Raw genomic sequence first — 21,693 nt, 5'->3', positions numbered from 1 at the left:
CCTATTCAACTAATTACATCTATAATGATCCTATTTCCAAAGATCACACACATCCTGATATACTAGGTAATAGGAATTAAACACATTAAACTTTCGGGGATACAATTTAACCCATAACACCCCAATATAGATTGGATCCCTTCCACCTTGGAGGCCAGTGGTTTGTCCTTATTAGGACAGGCACTACACTATTCAAATATGGATTTTCCTTTCCTGAGCAGAACCTTAGCTAGCATTCTTATCAGGGGGTGCTTATAGGATGCCTTTTTTCACAGCCAGGGAATTGCACATGGCATAGCCAATAAACCAGAGTATGGGAGTGCCTCATGACAACCCCCTGTGCCATCCAGAGACAGCTGGCCTCATAGAATACTGGAATAGCTCCTAAAGGTACAACTAAAGCTCTCCAGTTCTCAGAAATCACACTGAATAATGGAATGCCATTCTTTAGGACAGAGTATATCTATTATATCAGAGACTCCAAGAAGACTCAATCCATTCTGAGAATAAACAATTACCAGAATATCTCACAGTCCATTTGGTTCCTATCCATTTCTTATTTTAATAGTCTTATCAGAATTATGATGTGGCTGGGTAGGACCTGCCTTGCAAACATCCTCAGAAATGCTCTTAAAATTACCTCACCAATATTGAGTCAATATCACTGCTAGTTGAGCTGTGCTATTATGGATAATACCCCAAAGCATTTTTGCTACACTCCACTATTATTACGTCTAACTCCTTAGGTAATAGAAAAGCATATTGTTTTTTTAAACTTGTTTTCATAAGATTTTCTGCAGAAGTTAAGAAAAACTATAGCATTTGAAGTCATGGACTAGCCCCAAATCATACTTACTTTTAGTGTAAATAATTGCTCTTTTATCTTTTGCTAGCTGGCAGATCTGGGCATGGAAAATTAATTTCACCATTTGAACTGAGTTATTTTGGGGGAGTGACTTATATTTCAAGAGTAAATTCAGATCTGTTATAACATAACTTGCATGGCAATTTTCAGGTTTTCTTTTGAAGTTAAGCCATCACAAAACAAAACTAAATGAAGGATATTCAGGGGAGTCTCTACCGGGTCTCTGCAGGGCTTGGAGACTTTCCTAACAGGTGAGCAATCATGGCATTCTCCTTCTTCTGGTAAGAGAAAGGGAGTGGCTGGGCTTAGAGTTTTGTAGCAACGGGAAAGAAGGTGGCCAGCAGAGAAATTCTGAGTGTGCTTTGTCTGTGTAGGAAGTCCTTCATTTTAACGGAAAACCTAGAACTAAATCAGCTGAAGCTTTCACAAGATTTGTAACTGTTCTAAGATGAAGTGCACATGACTTGGCTATTGCATCTAATGAAGACTGAAATGGGCAAGTGGCTTTTGATGACTTCTGCGTGTTGACTCAATACCCTGTTACGGACTGAATGTCTATGCCCCTCCCAAAGTTTGTATGTTAAAGTCCTAACTGCCAGTGTGGCTGTATTCAGAATAGGGAAGTAGTCATGATTAAATGAGCTCATGGTGGGGGGACCCTAATCCAATAGGATTAATGTCCTTATAAAAAGAGACACTAGAGAGTTCCACTCTCTTTCTGTGCACAGGAACCAACAGAAGTCCATGAAAATACAGACTAGGATGGGGGCTCTCACCACAAACAGACCATGATAATTTCTTGATCTCAAACTTCCATCCTCCAGAACTGTGAGGAAATAAATTTCTATATTTTCAACCATCCAGTCTGTAGTATTTGTTATAGCAGCCGAAGCTGACTAACACAGTAGCCACCAACCTGCCTAGGTTTCTCATGACTAAAAATGAAAAGGATTTGTAAGTAAATAATCCTAACAACAAAGCATTTCCATAATCATTTATTGTACCACTCTTGCACTTAAACATGTTAAGAGTATTTGAGGAACATAAGTTACCTTTGCCAATCTGGGCATAAAGTAACTTAGTCATTTCACAGAAAAAAAAGACCCCAATTTTAATTTTAATTTAATTTGTTGCTTTTCTACATTATTTATTTAACAACTTGTGGTTAAAGATCTGTTTATATACTCTGTATGTATAAAGTATGCACAAATATAAATATGCATGAAAGTGATCAATTTAAAACATTCAACTTTATCTTTATTTTTTTAATTTTATTTTATTTTATTTATGATAGGCACACAGTGAGAGAGGGAAAGAGGCAGAGACACAGGCAGAGGGAGAAGCAGGCTCCATGCACCTGGAGCCCGACGTGGGATTCGATTCTCGGTCTCCGGGATCGCGCCCTGGGCCAAAGGCAGGCGCCAAACCGCTGCGCCACCCAGGGATCCCTCAACTTTATCTTTAAAATATAATTAGCCAGGGTGCCTGGGCGGCTCAGGGGTTGAGCATCTGCCTTCAGCTCAGGGCGTGATCCTGGGTTCGAGTCCCACATCGGGCTCCCTGCAGGTAGCCTGCTTCTCCCTCTGCCTGTGTCTCTGCCTCTCTCTTTCTCTGTGTCTCTCACGAATAAATAAATAAAATCTTTAAAAATATATATAATTAACCCATCGTTATGTTGAGCAATACAAAATATATATCATATTCAATTTACCTTCCTGATAAATTATAACTTTTTTAATAAAAAAGAGAAAATCACATTCACTATTATGTACACATAATTCTACTTTTCCAGAGTGCCATTTATATTATATTTTTTGACTAAAGTATCAATGTTTTTTTTTTTTTTCTCCAGAAACAACAGAAAACTGGAGGATTGGAGAAAAAAGAACAAGAATTATTTTGTCCTTTTTCTCCGTAAACAGACAAATCATGTCATTTGAATAATTTGAAGTACAACATATAAGTATACACATGAGTAAAATATGTTTCAGGGGCACCAGGGAGGCTCAGTGGTTGGGCATCTGCCTTTAGCTCAAGGCATGATCCCGGGGTCCTGGGATTGGGTTCCCCCAGGGAGCCTACTTCTCCCTCTGCCTATGTCTCTGCCTCTCTCTGTGTCTCTCATGAATAAATAAATAAAATATTTTAAAAATATATGTTTCAGAGGAATTTTCATACATTGTTAATTTATAGACCTTGGAAAAATAAGGATGAATTACAATTCCAACCAGTGTTTTGTATCTGTTTCTTACTTAGAAATTCTGCAGTCATCCAAAGATTATTTATTAATTAACTTAAGCATTCTTTGAAGACATCTCCAATAGAAACATATTTCAACCAAATATGTCCAAAATATTATCATTTGAACATGTAATCAATATAAAAATTATTAATGAAATAGTTTACATTCTCTTCATTCTTCTGTGCTAAGTCTTCAAAATCTGATGTATGTCTTACACTTACAGATTATATATGATCTAGCCACACTGCAAGTGTTCACTTAGGTAGCTTGAGGCTACCATACTGCACAGTGTAAGCCTTAAAGTTAGTAAGGATCTAGAAACTATATGTAGCTAATACATTAAGTGGTTAGGATTGGGAGCATTTCAATAATTTCATAAAATTAAATATTTTCAAAGGACATCTGCTATGATCATTTCATTTAGTTGAATACATTTTGATATATTTTTAAAATTTTAAAATCGAGAAGTGATGCATGGGTTAGGATCTTGAAGATCTATAAGAGGAAGTGGGTGTCACCAACCAGTGAAGGGAGAGAAGCAGACCCCAGGTGTGGAGAAAAAGCAAATGCAAAAAGCCTGCTGCAGCACTGACAAAGAGGTACGGAGATTGGAAAAGAAATTTGAGTGGAAGCAGCAGTATGGCCTGAAGCGAAAGTAAGGCAGGCGTGAAGCCATGCAGCACGAGGAGGTAAAATGGGCACAGAGGAACAGGCGGGTTTATGGACGGGCCATGCCTGTGAACTACATTTTTTATGTAAGTGTAATTTAAAACAAATCATACTGGAGAAGAGGAGAGAGTCAGGAAAAGCAATAGTGACTTGACCACATTTATACTTTGAAAACCTCATGCTGGGTGCATTAAGAAGGGCAGAGAGGGGATTGTAGCAATTTAGTGTAGGAGGCAGGGCAATAGCTTTAAGCAAGACTTGGTGATCACATAAGGGTTGGCTAAAATTAACAGTCAGGAAACAACAAATGTTGGTGAGGATTCAGCAACCCTCATACACTGTTGGTGGGAATGCAAGCTTGTACAGCCATTCTGAAAAACGGTGTAGAGTTTCCTCAAAAAGTTGAAAATAGAGCTACCTTATGATCCAGCAATTGCATTACTAGGGATTTACCCGAAAGATACAAATGAAGTGATCTGAAGGGGCATCTGCACCCCAATGTTTATAGCAGCCATGTCCACAATATCTAAACTATGCCAAGAGTGGAGATATCCATTGACAGATGAATGGATAAAGGAGATGTGGTGTATACACACACACACACAATGGAACACTACTCAGCCATCCAAAAAAATGAAATCTTGCCATTTACAACAACGTGGATAGAACTAGAGGGTAGGGATCCCTGGGTGGCGCAGCGGTTTGGCGCCTGCCTTTGGCTCAGGGCGCGATCCTGGAGACCCAGGATCGAATCCCACGTCGGGCTCCCGGTGCATGGAGCCTGCTTCTCCCTCTGCCTATGTCTCTGCGCCTCTCTCTCTCTCTGTGTAACTATCATAAATGAATAAAAATTAAAAAAAAAAAAAAGAACTAGAGGGTATTAGGCTAAGCAAAATAAGTCAGTCAGAGAAAGACAATTATTATATGATTTCACTCATATGTGGAATTCAAGAAACAAAACGGGACCACAGGGGAAGAGAAGAAAAAATAAAACAAAACAAAATCAGAGAGGGAGACATTAAGGAGGGCCGTGATGGAATGAGCACTGGGTGTTATATAAGAGTGATAAATCACTGACCTCTACCTCTGAAACCAATAATACATTGTATGTCAATTAATCGAATTTAAATAAAAAATAAAATAATATAAAATTGTCTTCTTTAATCTTTTTAACAGTTGTTTCTGGGCTTGTCATAATTTGTGAAGGACCAGAAAAAAGCTTCATTTTTGTGTAAGCCAAAAAGAATTTAAGGCAGCTCCCCTCAGCCTGCCTCAGCATCATGTAAGACCTATATACATCCCAAATCTCTACTGTAAGCCTACCAGTGGGAATCCTAGAAAGTAGGGCCCAGATGATTCCATTTTAATAAGTTTCTCTGGTGATTCTTTGCCCATTAAATATGAGATACAATCTCTGTATGGGATGAAGGGATGGGGAAATGCAGGAGTAACAGGTCAAGAGAAACTGAAGGAAGGATTTCAATGCAGATAAAAAGACTGTGACCAGAAAGACTAATTTTTAATGGGACTATTTCAAGTGCTTTATTAGTAGGCCTGTAGGCTAGATATTAAGAGGGAATTCCTCAACATCCCTCAAAGCCCACCACAGAGTTGCCATCTCTAGTTGACATCCCTAATAAATGACCCCTAAAATAAACTCCAGCAGCCAAGACTTAAGTAGATAGGATTCCACTGAAAAAAAAAAAAAACAAAAAAACCACAAAGGAAAACAAAACAAAAAACCCTAAATCTTGTGGAAACTTCTATATGAATAAACCAGAAAATATCAAAGGAAGTGGGAGATTTCATTGAAATTCTTACTATTGGCTTGAATGATTACAAGTTTAGCAAAAAAACTGAGCATGAATTGAAATATAAGACAGAGGCAGCAGATGTTTTATTCATTGGAACCCAAATATTGGTTTGGTATTCTTTACCATCTTTTTGAAAGAATCACAATCCAAGATGGTGAGATTATATTTGTATTTGTCAAAAACAGATATACTCAGGGAAAGACAACATGAAATGTGGGGTTAAGTCAGGCTTCTAGAGGTAACATTGTAGCCCATGCCAAAGACACCTGAAGTGGTTCTGCCAATATGCATTATGCCATATTGATGATCATTAATAAGAGATGGTGGCTGAGAGAACACACTTCTTTCCACATCAGCGCTGGGCTGAAGGTGGCCTGTGGACAGGACTGCATTATGACTTCTGTGAACCCTGAAAACTTCTGCCCTCATGGTCTTCTTTCTCCATAAAAATATTTAAAAATGTTGGTAGGTAGATGAATATAATCCAGGCTTCTTTTATATATATATATAATATAATATAATATAATATAATATAATATAATATAATATAATATAATCCATGTATTATTACTATGTTCATATTGCTTACCTGACTGAAAAGAAACTAAACTTTTCCTGGGCCTCTAAGAGTATCACGGGCCCTAGGCACCACGTTGTCTTCTGCCTTTTGGATGAGTCGGCCTTGAGTGGAGGAAATAGCAGTGTCAGGACAAGAAACCACAGAGAGTAGATCCAAAGTCCCTGACTGAATAGTGTCACTGCTCAGGGAAAACATAAGATTTTTGTTTTTTATTTTTGAGAGACTCTGTGATGAGGGCTTGGGGAGGGAGAGAAAAAATCCTAAGCAGGTTCCACATCCAGCACAGAACCCAGAGCCAGACACAGGGCTCAATCCCATGACCCTGAGATCATGACCTGAGCCGAAATCAAGATCCAGACACTCAACCAACTGAACCACTCAGGTGTCCCAGAAGAAAGCTGATTTTTAAGAAATGAGGGAAATAAACAGTGATGAATAGGTAAACCAGTTCTCTAAGGACAGGGCTAACACAAACCCTGATTTGTAGCTTTTGCTAATTTTTGTGGTGTAAGTACTCTCCTATGGCTAATGTTAAGCTCCTGGTGATTTAACGATCAGTTTTAAGAATTCCTCGATATTTATCTATCAGCTCTTGCTAGCCTATATGAGCTATATGGGCTCTTACCAGGGTTTAGAACATTTTAGCTTTCTAAGTGAACCCACCAAGGCACCTGAAGATGAGGTAAGCAGGCTTCAAAACCAGACTCATGCATGCCTTGATCACAAGAAAGCCTCCAGCTTTCCCCCCACCCATTGCTAATCATCACCTAAAAATTACTCCAAAACCAAGGACATCTACAAATGCAAATGAAAGCTTAACTGATTCTGTAGTTAGTATCAGTTCTTTCCTGCCAAAAAAATTAATTTGAACATCATATCCTTTTCCTCTTAATAAGAGTTGGGTATTAGAACCCAGAAATACGATGGCCTTGTTCTCTGAAAACACACAGTAGAAAAATGTCTGGGAAGGCCTGGAAGTTGAACTTTCTCAACCTGTAATTTGCCACAAGAGCTGCCTATCCTTCTTTTCTGCACTGGCCAAGAGAAACCAAGGCCCAAGTCACTTTACATTGAATAGTATTAGTCTTCTTGGAGTAACATTGGTGTCTGTGCTCTTTCACATTAATACACTATTTCAAATAAACAAGCTTCCTTTCTCCCAGTGAACAGCATTTCCGGATGGTCTGTAAAGAATATTAATGATAGAAGTTTCAATAAATAATAATGCTCCTGAGGAGGAAAGCTGCCCCTGTTTTATTTTTTTTTATAGAGAACACACCATAGTGGGTAAAGTGTCTTAAAAACAAGAAGTGTGTATGTGTGTGTGTGTGTGTGTGTGTATATATATATATATGTCTACACACACTTATATATACATATACATATACACACATATATAGAATTTTGTATATATAATCGATATGTAATTATATACAATTATATTAATATATTATATTATATTATTAATTACATAAAATTATAAAATCATATTATATATTAATATGTTGCCATCATATAATATATATGCCATACACACAAGAATTATATATAGTTAATATAGATAATTATTATATGTAGTTATATTACATACACGCACATACACACATACATATATATACACACAATATTGGTTTTCTGTGGCTTCTGTAACAAAATACCAGTCTTTACTGGCTTCACATAACACAAATCTGATACCTCACGTCTGGAGGTCAGAAATCCAAAATTGATCCCCCAAGGTGCCTGTTGGTCTAGTTCCTCCCGGACGCTCTCAGGAGGAATCAGTTTCCCTTTTTCAGCTTCTAGTGCTGGCTCATGCGTCCTTCCTTCCAATACTCAGTCTCTTGCTTCCACAGTCATGTCTATTATTGACTAACCCTCCTGCCTCCCTTTTGTCAGGACTGTGATAGCTACTTTCATGTGTCAGCTTGACCCAGTCACAGGGTAGCCAGATGTTTGGTTAAACATGATTTCTGAGTGTGTCTATGAGGGTGTTTGGGGATAAGATTAGTATTTGAATCAATAGACTAACTAAAACAGACTGCTTTCCCCAAACTGAGTGGGCCTCATCCAATCAGTTGAAGGTCTGAATAGAATAACATCTGAAAAAGGATTCTCTTTGCCTCTCTTCAAATTAGGATGGCAGTTTTCTCCTGATTTTTGACTTATACTTGAACTGGACCTTACACCACCAGCTCTCCTGGTTCTTGGGCTTTTGAATTCAGCCTAGAATTATACCATTGGCTCTCCTGGGTCTACATGGGTCAGTTGCCATTATCAAATAAGCCAATTCTTTATTTTATATATATATACATATATATATATTTTTTAAATAATATATAAATATATACTATATAGTAAATATCTGATATATTAAAATATATAATATATAAACAATATAATATTTATAATATTTTAAAATATTTATAATTATTTATTGTATGTTATACATTATTTATATTATACTTCATACATTATATTATAAATAATAAACTATGTAACTACATATTGTGTTATAATATATGATATATTATAATTATATTGTAATAATATATAAAATATATAATTATATAATATATATACTAATACAAGGACCCTTGTGATTACCCAAATAATCCAGCCCAATTTCCTCATCTCAAGATCTCTGACTTAATCACGTTTGCGAAATCCCTTTTGTCAAATAAGGTAACATCGTTTGTCTTAACGCACACCCAAACATTAGCAAATAAGTTTAATTTGTCTCTGACTTTTGTGTGTTTAATCTAAGTATCTCAACTATAATAGAAACAAAATAGCTTTCAGATTTCCACAATTAAAAAATAAATTTTGTGGGGTTTTAGTAGATTGCTGTAGCTTCTTCTAATTACAGTGAAACGTTTCTCTAAACTCTTTGTAACAAGGCTCTTAAGAGACTTAATATTATTTTAATTTTATTCTTGCAATAACCAAATGAGACAGAATAGTTATCAGGTATTTTGTGATAACAAATACATTGCAAAGGACAAGCTATTGAAATAAAGAAAAGTGATTTATAAAAATGTTCTCAATATCTCTGATTTACTGATAACTTTTGATATGGAAGAAAATGAATAGCTACTGGTGCTCAACTTACATTTTAATTGCAAATAAATATATTAAATCAGCAATTGTTATTGGCTCCTAACTACAAAAAATGCAGAGCATAAAATATACATATTATTTTTGTATTTACATCTCATTAGTTTCACATTTGTATGTGTATTATTTTTTTTGTGTGTATTATTTTTTAAAGTCCTACTCAAATCATCACAGATCACACCAGAAATGCATGTTTCATGCAATTATAGGATTAAAATTCGATATCAGTTGTTATACATTTCAGAGAAAATTAACATCAGTTCATGTGAAAATGGATATTTTTCCACTAAAACTTTGAACATTTCCCAGCTTTTCAATTATTTCCCTGTTCCAATATACTGTAAAGTTTTAGAATCAGGTGACTTCCTCTCATTCCTCTTGGTGTTCTAGAATATTCCTGCCTACATACAATGTTGGATGAACTCTGCTGATGCTCTATTTTCCCTTTAATATTTTCTTAGTCTCAGCTAACCAACCCTTAAATGGTAAATGAGATGAAGTTTCTTATATTTTTATTCCTAATTCGTGTCTATCCAAGTGAAATGCCACTATCAGAAGTCTCGCCCAAAAGCATCTCTTAATCCCTAGAGAAAGCCACAGCTTCTACCATGATTATTGAGTGTGTATGCGTGCATGTGTGTGCGTGAATTACCTTTTTCTTTAGCAGGTTCATGGGTGTATATTTGCATATATTTTCAGACTCTCATTTTGGAGGCTCTCCCGTTTGCTTTAGAGATTAGGGAACTCCCTTTCTAAAAGTGGCCAACTTCTTGGTACATCCCAGGATGGTCTCTTGCCTACCTGTGTTTGTTTGCCAGCCATCCCCGCCTATGCTGTGCTGCAGGCTTCATCATACTTTCTTCTGCTCACTGTGCCAGAGCTCCATGGGTGGCCTGCTGTCATCACCCTCTGCACCTGTCCCAATTAGCAAGCCCAAGACGCCGCCGACTCAGCCCCTGTGCTGGTGACTGGCTGCGCTGTGTGACCTCACTGCTGGCAAGGCAGCAGCTCGGTGGTATGTGGTGTCTAGACACCATTTGTTGGGATTGCTCGGTGGGTGGAAGCTATGTTGCTAGAAGTTTCTCACAGCTGCGTTCAAAGGTCGAAAAAAAATCTCATTAGAGGCTTGACGGCTAGGACTAGGTCACCAATCTCTACACCATCAGTGCTCATCACAAAGCCAGACACTTAGTCAGAATTCACAAATATTTGCTGATTTAAAGCAGTTGGAAGCAATACTGATTTTCTGCTATTATTAAATTGAGGATAGCGTTGGGATGAAGAGCCTGTATGCTAGAGGCAGAAGGACACTGGGTTCAAATACTGACTCCACCATTTTCCAACTGTATAACATTAGACAAGTTTTACCACAATCCTATACCTCATTTTCCTCATCTGTTAAATGGGCACAACAGCAGTCCCAACTTAGGTCGTAATTATCAGAAGAGCTCACACTCAGAAAGCTCTTAACAAATCACCTGGCACATAGTTAAAGCTCCAACAAAGCTATATTTTTATCACCATTTTTCATCTGCAATCTCCCAGCCCGACTACCAGCTGTCCTAAATTTCTTCACCTGATATACATACTAGTATGTTAAACATCACTTATAAAATATTACAGGTAAAGAAATTGAGTAAAAATATCTCTTCCTTTCCTGGTGTTGAGGAAATTAAGCTGAGTTGCTGGAATGTCCTTCCCCATGCAAGAACATCGGGCATCCACAGTCCCCAGTCCTTCTTGCAAGGAAGGGTGTGGGAGAGCCTGGGAGGTCTGTGTCTTTCTTCTCAGTCTTACATTATAAAGGAAAAGACAACAAGATATACAAATCGAAACAACTCCCTCCTTAAGGGAGCCTATTGTGACTCACTTTGTTGTCAGAAGCCATCTTATTAAAGGTAGAAAAATAACAAAGGAGGCAATGAAAACAGATACCTTTCAAGGCAATAAATATCAGTTGACATTTAGCATGCCCAAGAAAATAGACGTCTGGAAAAAAAAAAACTAAAAAAAAAAAAAAAAAAAAAAAAGGAAATAGACGTCTGAAATTTTTGGGGCCAAGCTGAGACCAAAGCTCCTGGAAGTTGGACAAGGCATGGGGTGCCTAACTTTCTCCAGAAAGGTGGCATCTGCAGGGATGACTATGGTGAAAGACCTTTGCCACATTGAGATGCCCTGCGTGCCTGAGGAAGCTGGTGAGGTTTGATGGCAAATACTAGTGAGCTTTCCCTGGGTATTGATGGGACCCACCCCCTCCTTCCTGACTTCTCCAAGAAAAGGGCATCCATTGGCATGTGTTGAGCCATTCTGGGAGTAAGGCCCTGGGCCATTTCTTCAGCTAAACAAGTTTTACCTTCAAGGCTGTAATTTCTTATCCCCCCCCCATCCCCGTCCCCTACCTCACCTGTGCACACACATACACAAACACACTTCCATTTTATTATTTTTTAAAGCTTTATTTATTTTAGAGCACATGCGAACAGGGGGAGGGGAAGAGGGAGAGAAACAATCTTGAACAGGCTCCATGTTCAGCGCTAAGCCTGATGTTGGGCTCAATCTCACCACTCTGAGATCATGACCTGAGTCAAAATTAAGAGTCAAATGCTCAACTGAGCCACCTAGGTGCCCCATACCTCCATTTTATTTATATCTGAACAGTATGCACTGGCATTAGTTGTATAGCATAATTTGCTATGTAGAATTACTTAGGAAAGTTCTCTGAACAGATTAAGCTCTTGTTCATTTTGGTCACATTTGACCAGCTGGCAGCCACTTGTCATCTGCTGAGTCTCCTGCATTCCCCAAAATATGGCTTCTGTAACATCGTATCATGGCATCCTTGTGAATATATATACACATTAAGAATGATTTTGCCACCAGCAACCATCTCTTCTGATATAGAAGGACACAAGGAAAAGATAAATTTCCTGTTATTGTTAAATTATGTTTTAAAAATGAACTTCCTGATGTAACCACGAGGTGGCACCTTTGACTTAGAATCAACTACCACTAAATCTTAGTAATATTTTACTTTTATGCAGGCATTTTTACTGTTTGGGGAAGGAGTCGATAGCTGAAATAAAAGAGAAGACTGGGCCTTAAAAATCTTAATTTTAAATAAAATCCCATAAACTATAGTAGAGTATAATTTCTTAAAACACGAGCTGCATTAAAAAAAAAGTTTTAATGGCCAAATTATAATCGTAAGCTACTTAATGCACCGAATGACAGATTTATGTAAACCTACATTTTGAAATGATAGATTTGTAAAATGTAGCAGTTGTAAATAAAATAGCAAACCTGGATTTTCTTTGCACTCGACTCATAAGGAATTTAATTCATGTGTCTTAAACTTATGCTTTCACAGTTATATTAATCCCAACTGATTTTCATTATTTAATTTGCTTGAAGACTGCCACTAAAAGGCAAGATATTGCCTTTAGCACAAAGGACAAAACCACTTCTAAACCAAAGGTCTTTAAAGAGGACTGATTTCACTTGAGTTATTATGTTGAAGACATGAAAACAAATGATAAGGCATTTTGAGTGTGCCTCAAGCACAGGTAGTAGCTGACCTATTCCCTCACCTATAAAAGGAAATGATTGATTTAAGTAAGAGCTGCTGGCTTCTTCCATGAATTCTAGTATGAAGCTTTGATAATAGGGAGCAACATTAAGTCACAAGACCGGTCATATCAAAGCCAACGTATAATCCACATGTTCTCAGCAACCAGGGCAGGATGAGTGTTGTAAACCCTGCATTTTGTGCATGAGCTGGGGCAAATCACCCTAGGTGCCTCTTGATGAATTCTAACTAACTCAAATGTCAAAACCATCCTCAGAAGGACAACCAGCACCCTAAATAGACTTTGTGGAGAAGCATTCTATTGAATAAATGGAAAGGAGAGGATGAAGGAGTAACACCACTGTCTTATCTGGGAGAGAGTGTTGGGACATCATGAAGTGACTCAAAACACAAGTGTTGGGGGCTTTCTTTTCTACTGTATCAACATACCATCCAGGTGTTGCCTTCTGCTTCAGCCGGATTATGATTTCTCAGAGTTAGGAGCCCTATCTAAGGCTGAATACTGCCAACTTTTGGTAGTTGAGAGAGGTGCAGACCACTGATAGCAAGTTACACCCCAGTGAAGGAGTGCTCATCTAACTCTTCAGCACAGGGACAGTTGGCACTCTTGAGAGGAAACTCTTGAGAGGTGTTGCAGGCTCTGCCATGGTGCCATCTAGTGCTGGCAAACGTTATTGCAGTTTCTTGGTGGTACTGTTTCCAATGATGAGCGCAGGGGGGTGCTAGACCTGAGGCTTCCAACTGCTCTCCCATGTTCCCCAGTCTTGAGTCTGAGACAGAGCAATGACCCAAACTCGTGGGCAGTAGAGAAGATCACAAGTATCTAGCAGGAAAGTGAGACAGGGTTTGTGGTGGAAGGGAGCAGATGCATTGTTTAGTTTTTCAAGCTTAGTTCCCTACAAAGGCTTTGTACAACAGCCAGCCTTATGACCAATTCTACACCCCTCCACCACCACCATCAAATAACGTGGGGGGAGGAGACACTTAGGTTTTTAATCCACTGTATTTGAGACGTTTAAATCAGTTATTGGTTGCACCACATCCCCAGAAACATTCCAAGGGCCTAAACCCACACTGGGCAGGCCTCAGGTTATGCTTCTGGCTTTGGTCATTGGCTCCATGGGAGGGAGTCTCCTCTCAACCCTATGAGAAACAAACAAGAAACAACTAAGGGACATCTTCCCCTTTTCTATATTTGACATACAGCCATCTGTATTAGTTTCCTAGGGTTACTGTAACAAAGTACCACAAATAGAAGGATTAAAACAATAGACATTGGCTCTTTCACAGTTCTAGAGACCAGAAGTCCTAAACTCAAGGTGTTCAGACCATTTTTCCTGAGGCACAGGGCAGACTCCTTCCTAGCCTCTTCCTAATTTCCTGTGCGGCCATCATGCCTTGTAGCTACATCATCTAATCTCTGCCTCCATTGTCTCCAGGCGGTCTGTTTCTATTTCTGTCTCTGATTCAATCTTCCCTCTTCTTAAAAGGTATCAGTCATGCCGGGGTGGGCTCACTCTGTCTTAATTTGTTTATATCTGCAAAGACCCTATTTCCGTGTAAGGTCACAGTCACAGATACAGGTTAAAGACTTCAACATATAATCTTAGAGATTACAATTCAACCTATAAAACCATTCAAGTATTTCGGCTGAGTGATGTCCAGGGCAAAATCAGATTTATTTTTTCACAATGCTCTGTAGCACTTATATTGTTTTTCAAAGTATTTTCACTCCAGTTAACTAATTTTGTTCTCTCTAGAGTCCTCTGAGAGACATAAGTCAATACAGTTATCCCACACCTGCCAGCCAAGGAGCCTATAAGACATTTAGGAATTTTTCAGACTGTATCAAATTAAGAACAAAATTAGCTCTCTTACCACACTCCCCTCCAAAAAACAAACAAGCCAAACAAAAAACTTCGGGACAGCTCTATGACTCAAATTATGACTAAGTAATGTTTCTAAACAATTATTTCAAAAGTCACATTATGAATTTGGATTTATCAAAGTGATACCTTGAGCAGTTTTGGTAAAAGAAGGAACAGATATGTACCACTCACTTGAACTCTACCTTAACACTTGATTCAGTTTCAGACTATCCTTCCTTAATGCTAAAGTATGATGTTTATATACTTATGACATTTTATATAGGTCTAGGTGAAGAAGGATTATCTCACATAACACTTATAGATAACAGATTATTTTTAAAATATAATCAGCTTAGTGCTAGAAATCAAGATTTGCACAAAAATTGAAATGAAATGCATGGTGCTATCATCAAAAAGGGAATAGATTTTTTTTTGATCTACTCTTTTAGTTAGTACTAAGTTGTTGCAAAGCATCAACATAGTTCACTAAAACACATTAAATTAATTAATTCAAAATTGGAAGCACCTCATGTAGATGGTCCAATTATCCATGGAGACAAGACAGCCGTAATTCCTTTTTAATTTAATAATCAGTAAGGGAGGTTATATTTAACTCTGACTCTAAATTCCACAAAACAAAATCAGAAAAAGCTCAAATTGCCCAATAATTAATTATAACCCATGTAGTTGAAACAAATAATTAGTTTCCATCTGATTTATGAACAGTCAAAATCATTTGCTTGGAAGTCAATGACAGAGAAAATTAAAAAGGCAAGAGATAGGTATGTTGCTTTATTTTTAGAAAAATACACAAGTGATCACTCAATTTCTGAAAGAAATCCATCCATGTTTTCCCTATTGGCTAGACTGTGATACAAGCAAAGTGCACAAGTAACATGGACTTGTCCGAAGTCTAGGTAGGGGGCAGTATTGTTGCAGTGAGTAAGGGCGTGGCCTGAGTTAGCCGCTCAGCTCAACAATTTACTACTCTGAGCAAGTCATTTTATCCCTCTAATCCTTGCCTTTCTCAACTATAAAGTGGGAATGATAAGAATAATGGCACCTAATTGTGGCAGAGAAAATTCTATGGGTTTTCCAAACAATTTCACTTTCTGTGGCCACACAGGTAGACTTCTCACAGCCCCTTCAAACAAAATGATGCGGTTAACTAATTCCAGCTAGTGGCATGTGAGCAGAACAGGTATATACCATCATTTCCAGTCCTGGCACCTGAAAATGTGCCAGGAGCCTTTCCACATGATTTATTTACCGGCTGGCTAGCTGTATGTAGATGACTCAGTAGAGAAAGTGGAGGTTCAGGGTAGGGATGGTGGAGATACTAGTTTGAAGACACCCAGAATCACTAGATTCTAGAATCACCATTTGAAGAACAGGGATTGTAAAATTAGCAATAAGTAAAACTCTTTTTGTTCAATCACTGAGATTTTGAAGTGCTTGGTTAAGGCAATTCACATACTCCAATAATACACCACCTCAGAAGGTTGTCATAAGATTGAAAGATTGAATGACAACATGGTGATCATAATGCCTAGCATCTAGTATATTTTTAATAATTGAGGGATTACTATTACTATTTACTATTTACTATTTAAAGGCCAAAGAAATGTATATGCCTGGTTGAACATTATGGCCTTGATAATAGTTAAAATATCTTGAGAAAAATATAGATATTGGTTATATATATAGTCTATAAGGCACAAAATTATATTATTTAATGTAATGTAATATCATTCCTTATCTCTTGGCATAGTACGTGGTAGAGCATTAGTATTCAGTAAGGGCTGAATGAATGATGGCTTCAGTGAATAAATTAATTTATGAATTCAGTATAATCAAGGAAATTTCTCCTGCTTAGTTGTCCTGGGCAGATACTATGTACCCAATAGAGATTTTTGAAGACTCAAGAATGACAAAGGTGTTTAACACTAAGAAGAAGAAGGAACACAAAAGTGTTCAATCCATTTAATTAAATGGATCATGTGCTAGTTCTTACATGACATGGTGAATGCATGAGTATTTGAACAATTCTTACCTATATAACTTACATATATGCTTCCTTATATTCTGTTTTCGGATAAATATAATAAATGGCTTAATAAAACAAAAATAATATTCAATATAGATGATTCTGATTTTACAGAAGGTTTGAAAGGGATGTGTCAGAGTTTATTAAATGAACCATCATGGCGACTAAGCACCTAGATGAAAGATCTAGATATGAAAGTGTGTCTGACATTCAAAAACCACAGAGATAGCTTTTGGCTGTAACTGAGGAAATGACAACTGAGAATAACTGAGAATAGAAAAACATTTTTGGAGGAAAGGAATTGCAGGCAAGGCATGCAATATTGAATACGCTGGCAAGAGTACCAGAACTCCAGTCCCAGACCCGCCACTCGCCATGGACTTGGGGGCAGATAATCTCTCAGAGGCTCCATTCTCTGGTGCATAAAAACATGGGAATAGATTAATTGGCTAATTTTGCAATGACTCATGGTCATTATTTGTTCAATATCATCATTATAAACATTAGTTTTCATGTGCTATGCGTGTGGGAGAAACAATCAGTTAGAAGAGCTCCAGCTGATTGCATGCTAGATAAATCTCCTTTTAACTGCGTAATTTTTTTCTTAATACATAAATAGTTGCTTACCACAGAAGCCAAGTGATGTCAAATAATAAATTGAAAGACAAATGGAAACTAGAATATTTTATTCATACTTAATCGGCCATACGTAGTTTGTACCTATTGCAAACAAACAAATGCAAAATAGAGCACATATTCTAATGAACCTTCATAACAATAGAAGCAGTGTGGGGAAAAAAAAATTGATCCAGCAAGAAAAAGATGATTTGAAGATGTATTTATGGCATACCTATCACTCCAGTTCCTAGGCAACGAGGTCTTGTTCAAACAGAAAGAAAGGTAGATAATTATAGACCACAGTATATTTGGTCTTCCATGCTTAAGGAAGGGTATCTGCAAGAAATAAAAGGATACATGAATCCTAAAGGGTCGTTTCATGTGTCTAATTTTAAATGGAATTTCTTGATTGAATCACAAGACCTTTCACGTAAGGTACGATCTACTGATGGTTTCTTCCCCTGAGCCAGACCTGCATCCCAGCCCTCCCTCATGCATCCCCCTCTGCTTTGCATCAGTGGCCTCTGTTCTGCAGTGCTCTGCTTTAGCCGCAGTCGGCAACTATTTTTAGGAGACACTGCTGAGAAGAGGATTCGTGGAAATGGGTAAGGAAAATAGGATTTCCTGGCAATTTATTGAAATGAGCCTTTTTTTTTTCCAATCCAAAAAATCCCTTTATATTCAAAGACAGCTCCAGATTTTGTCTGGTTTTGGTTTGCTTTCTATCGGTATCGAATCCAACTGTTCAGGAGAAACACCCAAGCAAAAACGGAGCACACAGTTTAGGCAAACGTGGAGACAAATAAGAGCCTGTCTCAGGTCTGTGAGAGAAATGCCAACGAATATGGGCAAAATCATGAACTATTCCTAAACATGTTCAATGTCAAATCCAAACTAATTATTTATCAACTTGAAAAATAAAATTGAAGGGTTTTGAAAAAATACTGAAAAAAAACCTTTAAGAATCCCTCTCTTTACACATTTAAACACATTCACAAGCACTTATTAAGCATCTTGCCTGTGTCAGATGTTACTTAGGGCTCTGAGGAACTGGTGGTGGACAGACCAGATACATCATAAGTCCACGTTCATGGAAAATCTAGCCTGTGGAAGAAAGTGGAGAAAGATACTGAACCAATGAATTTATAAGTGACTAACTAAATACAAATTGTGATCACACCCGAACAAGAAAAAAAATGCTATTTCTCTAAAAACCAGTAACAAGAGAGTGTGCTTTGGTCTGTGTGGTCAGAGAAGTTCTGTGAGAAGAGGGCTTAAACTGAATCCTGAAAGATGAAACACCTTCAGCCAAGGGTCACAGAGGGGAACAGCATTTCATGTAGAGGGAACAGCACATATCAAGGCTCTGAAGCCAAAAAAAAAAAAAAAGTCTTGTCATTTTCCATTAGAAGAAAAAGGACCACCAGGGCTACAGAACATTGATTGAGGGGCCAGGTGAGGTGGGGAGTGTGTGTGGTACAGGCTGAGATTGAAATGCTCGTTGGCTGAGAATGCAACTCTTGCTAAGCAGTTCATATTTCATCCCAAGCGTGGTGAAAAGCCAACGTACGGTTTATATAAGCCAGTGATCTAGTCTACTTCACTGTGAAAAGAATGGACTGGGGAGTTAAGAATGAAAGCAAAGATACAAGTTGGAAGATTCCATGGCAAATAATCCAGGGAAAAATATTCTGTGACATTCAAAGTCTAATCAGAAAAGCAGAATCCACTCAAAATATCTTAAAGGAATTTAATGCAAGGAATTGGTTGTCCCTATAATAGAATTGATGAGAAGCAAAACAAGTGATGACAGTGAGACAGACACTCCATGGATGAGCAGTGTCAAGAAGCCACTACCACCCCAAGGCTGGAGGATCAGTGGGAGGAGGTGGTATTAATAGAATCCAAGGTTGCATCATTGGGTAGAAACAGGAACCATAGTGGACCAGCTCAGAAGAAGCTGACGCCAGGAAGGGGATGAGGTAATTCAGGGGATGGCCCCCAAGACAAGAGGCACTGCCTCCCACTGTCATTCACCCCGCAGTGCTTCCCATTGACAAAGTCCAGCTGGAAGCCAGCTTACGTTGGTGGCTGGGAAATTCAGACCACAGGAAACAGCCACTTTCGATGAAGAACAGAGCAACGGAAGAACAAACAGACCAGGAACCAGCATGTGCACTTTGAAGATAGAATCTAGAACAACTGTAAGATTAAGTGTAGAGAGAAGCAGAAACAGAATTAGAAAGACCTTCATGTCTCTGGCTTAAACAACAAGGTAGATGGTGATGAAAGTGACTTCCAAATGACAGAGAAAGAGAAGCAAGTTATAATGGCTAAGGGACCCAATTTTTGATGTGTCAAATGTGACAAGCTGGTGGAACATCTAAATGGAGATGTCAAATAGGATTGAAAAGAGAAAACTAGCTGGGAAGAAGGTAGTGATAGACATGAATTCAGAACAGCATCAATACCTTTGTAAGGGGAGTGGATTGGGATTTGGAAAGTATAAGGAAGGTTCATCTCTACTGAATTATTTCACGTTAAAAAGTTGTGAAGCAAGCTGGTAGCTACACTTGTGGAGAACATAGCTTATGGTATATGGCTGTCAGATACCCATGTTGTACACCTAAAACTAATGTAACATTGTGTGTCAACCCTATGTCAATAAAAAAGTAATCAAAATGAAGTTAGGGAGTAAATTTTTCAAAATGTTGAGACTTTACATTAGATGGGAAGTACATGAATGTCCATTGTATTATTCCCTATATTTTTCTTATTGCCTAACATATGTACGACTAGCAAAAAAGAAAGACTGAATGGGACAAAGGGGTAGAGACAGTGCGTGCAGACAACCCATAGATAGTATTCGGCTATAAAGGAGTGAAGAGAATTTGCGTCATGAAGATAGGCATCAAAGAGAGGTTTGTTTGCTTTTATTTTATTTTATTTATTTACTTATTTATTTTAATATCAGTGACACCACAGGGTATTCTCTGCTGAAGGAAATTATTTTGCAGAGCAGGAGAGTTAAGGATGCCAGGTCAAGATATGATAAAACAAGGGGTGTGGTCTTGAGGATGTAAGGCGGGGCTGGAGCCCAGAGTACAGGTGAAAGAGTGGCCTTTATAGAAGGAGAGAAACTAAGTTAATTAACCCAAGTTGGCTCCAATAATAATTACTTAAATCTATAAAGATATCTTTGCAACTCAGGTCAAGAATGAAAGATTTCAAATCAGCTGTTTTAATACAAAATGGAAACATGAGAACTATTTTCTTATTCTAAAACTAGATCTTATTTTAAATGGTTTTCACTAGAACACGGAATTGGGGGACTATGTATAGGTTTATGTACTGATTTCTCTCTTTCATAAAACCAGTCTTAAGTAGATAACTTCATTATATTGTTGGTTTGGTTACCCTGAAGGCACAGACATGAGTACTTAGAATTTCATTACTGTGAAATGTCAGCATAGAGATAATAATAGAAAATGAGACTCAGGAAAAGATCCTAAGTAATTTTCTGCTTTGTTCTTTCCCTCAAAAGAGGAGTAAACCCACCATGTCTCTCTCAAAATTAAAGCACAGTATCCTGTAAGGTGGTTGGCAAGATGGGAAAGATACCACCCCGCCATGATTCTCTATAAAACCCACTGGATGACCTTTCCCCCTGAAGATAGTTCCATAATGGTCATCCCATTTTTTATTAAATAAGGGTATATTCTCCCTCAGTAATCATAGTTTTATTATCTTGCAACCAATTCTCCAACTACCTTTCCTCTCTCGCTGCTGAAATCTCCCCATTTCACAGCTCATTTGCACCTTTGCAAGAAACAACCATGTTGAAATTGAGCAGAAAAGGTAATTAAAATCGAATCCTTTTATATTGGAATCAATTTTGCTATAGGTTAAATATGTTGAGAAAAGGTTTGTGTGGATGGAGTTTGAAGATCTTGGTAAAATGACTTCATTTCTGTTTCTTGCATATCCAGTAATGGAGAGGGCTCACTCCCCTCTCTCCCAATATTGAAAGGGGGCATTTCAAAGCAACAGATGATAAAGATCCACTAGAGATAGAGAGTAGGGCCAGCAACTATACATTTCTACAATATCTACAATTTGCCTACCATGTGTCATAGGCAAAACAATGGTCCCCAAAGAGATCCACATCACATTGCCCAGCCCAGGGGGTATGTTGCCTTGCATAGAAAAAGGAACTTTGCAGATGTGCAGATGTGATTAAGAATTTTGAGATGTGAAAGTAGCCGGGATTGTCTGGGTCGGCCCAGTGTA

General features: G+C 37.9%; 1 long non-coding RNA gene and 1 pseudogene across 2 annotated transcripts in view; both read left to right on the top strand.

Moving 5' to 3' along the window:
• LOC112661757 (uncharacterized) overlaps positions 1–1,926 on the top strand; it is a 43,852-nt gene extending 41,926 nt beyond the window's left edge. For both annotated transcript variants that reach the window (XR_007407642.1, XR_003137941.3), the window contains 2 exons: positions 1,016–1,116; positions 1,240–1,926. This is a non-coding gene — a long non-coding RNA (uncharacterized LOC112661757). The remainder of the gene's footprint in view (positions 1–1,015; positions 1,117–1,239) is intronic.
• A 1,747-nt stretch (positions 1,927–3,673) lies between these two features.
• The window catches only part of LOC125754104 (histone H3.3A-like), a 68,292-nt pseudogene continuing 50,272 nt past the window's right edge, over positions 3,674–21,693 (top strand).

This window comes from Canis lupus, chromosome 31 (assembly GCF_003254725.2).
Source record: "Canis lupus dingo isolate Sandy chromosome 31, ASM325472v2, whole genome shotgun sequence".
In the NCBI taxonomy this organism is placed as follows: Eukaryota; Metazoa; Chordata; class Mammalia; order Carnivora; family Canidae; genus Canis; species Canis lupus.
This window is presented reverse-complemented; position numbering and strand designations above follow the sequence as displayed.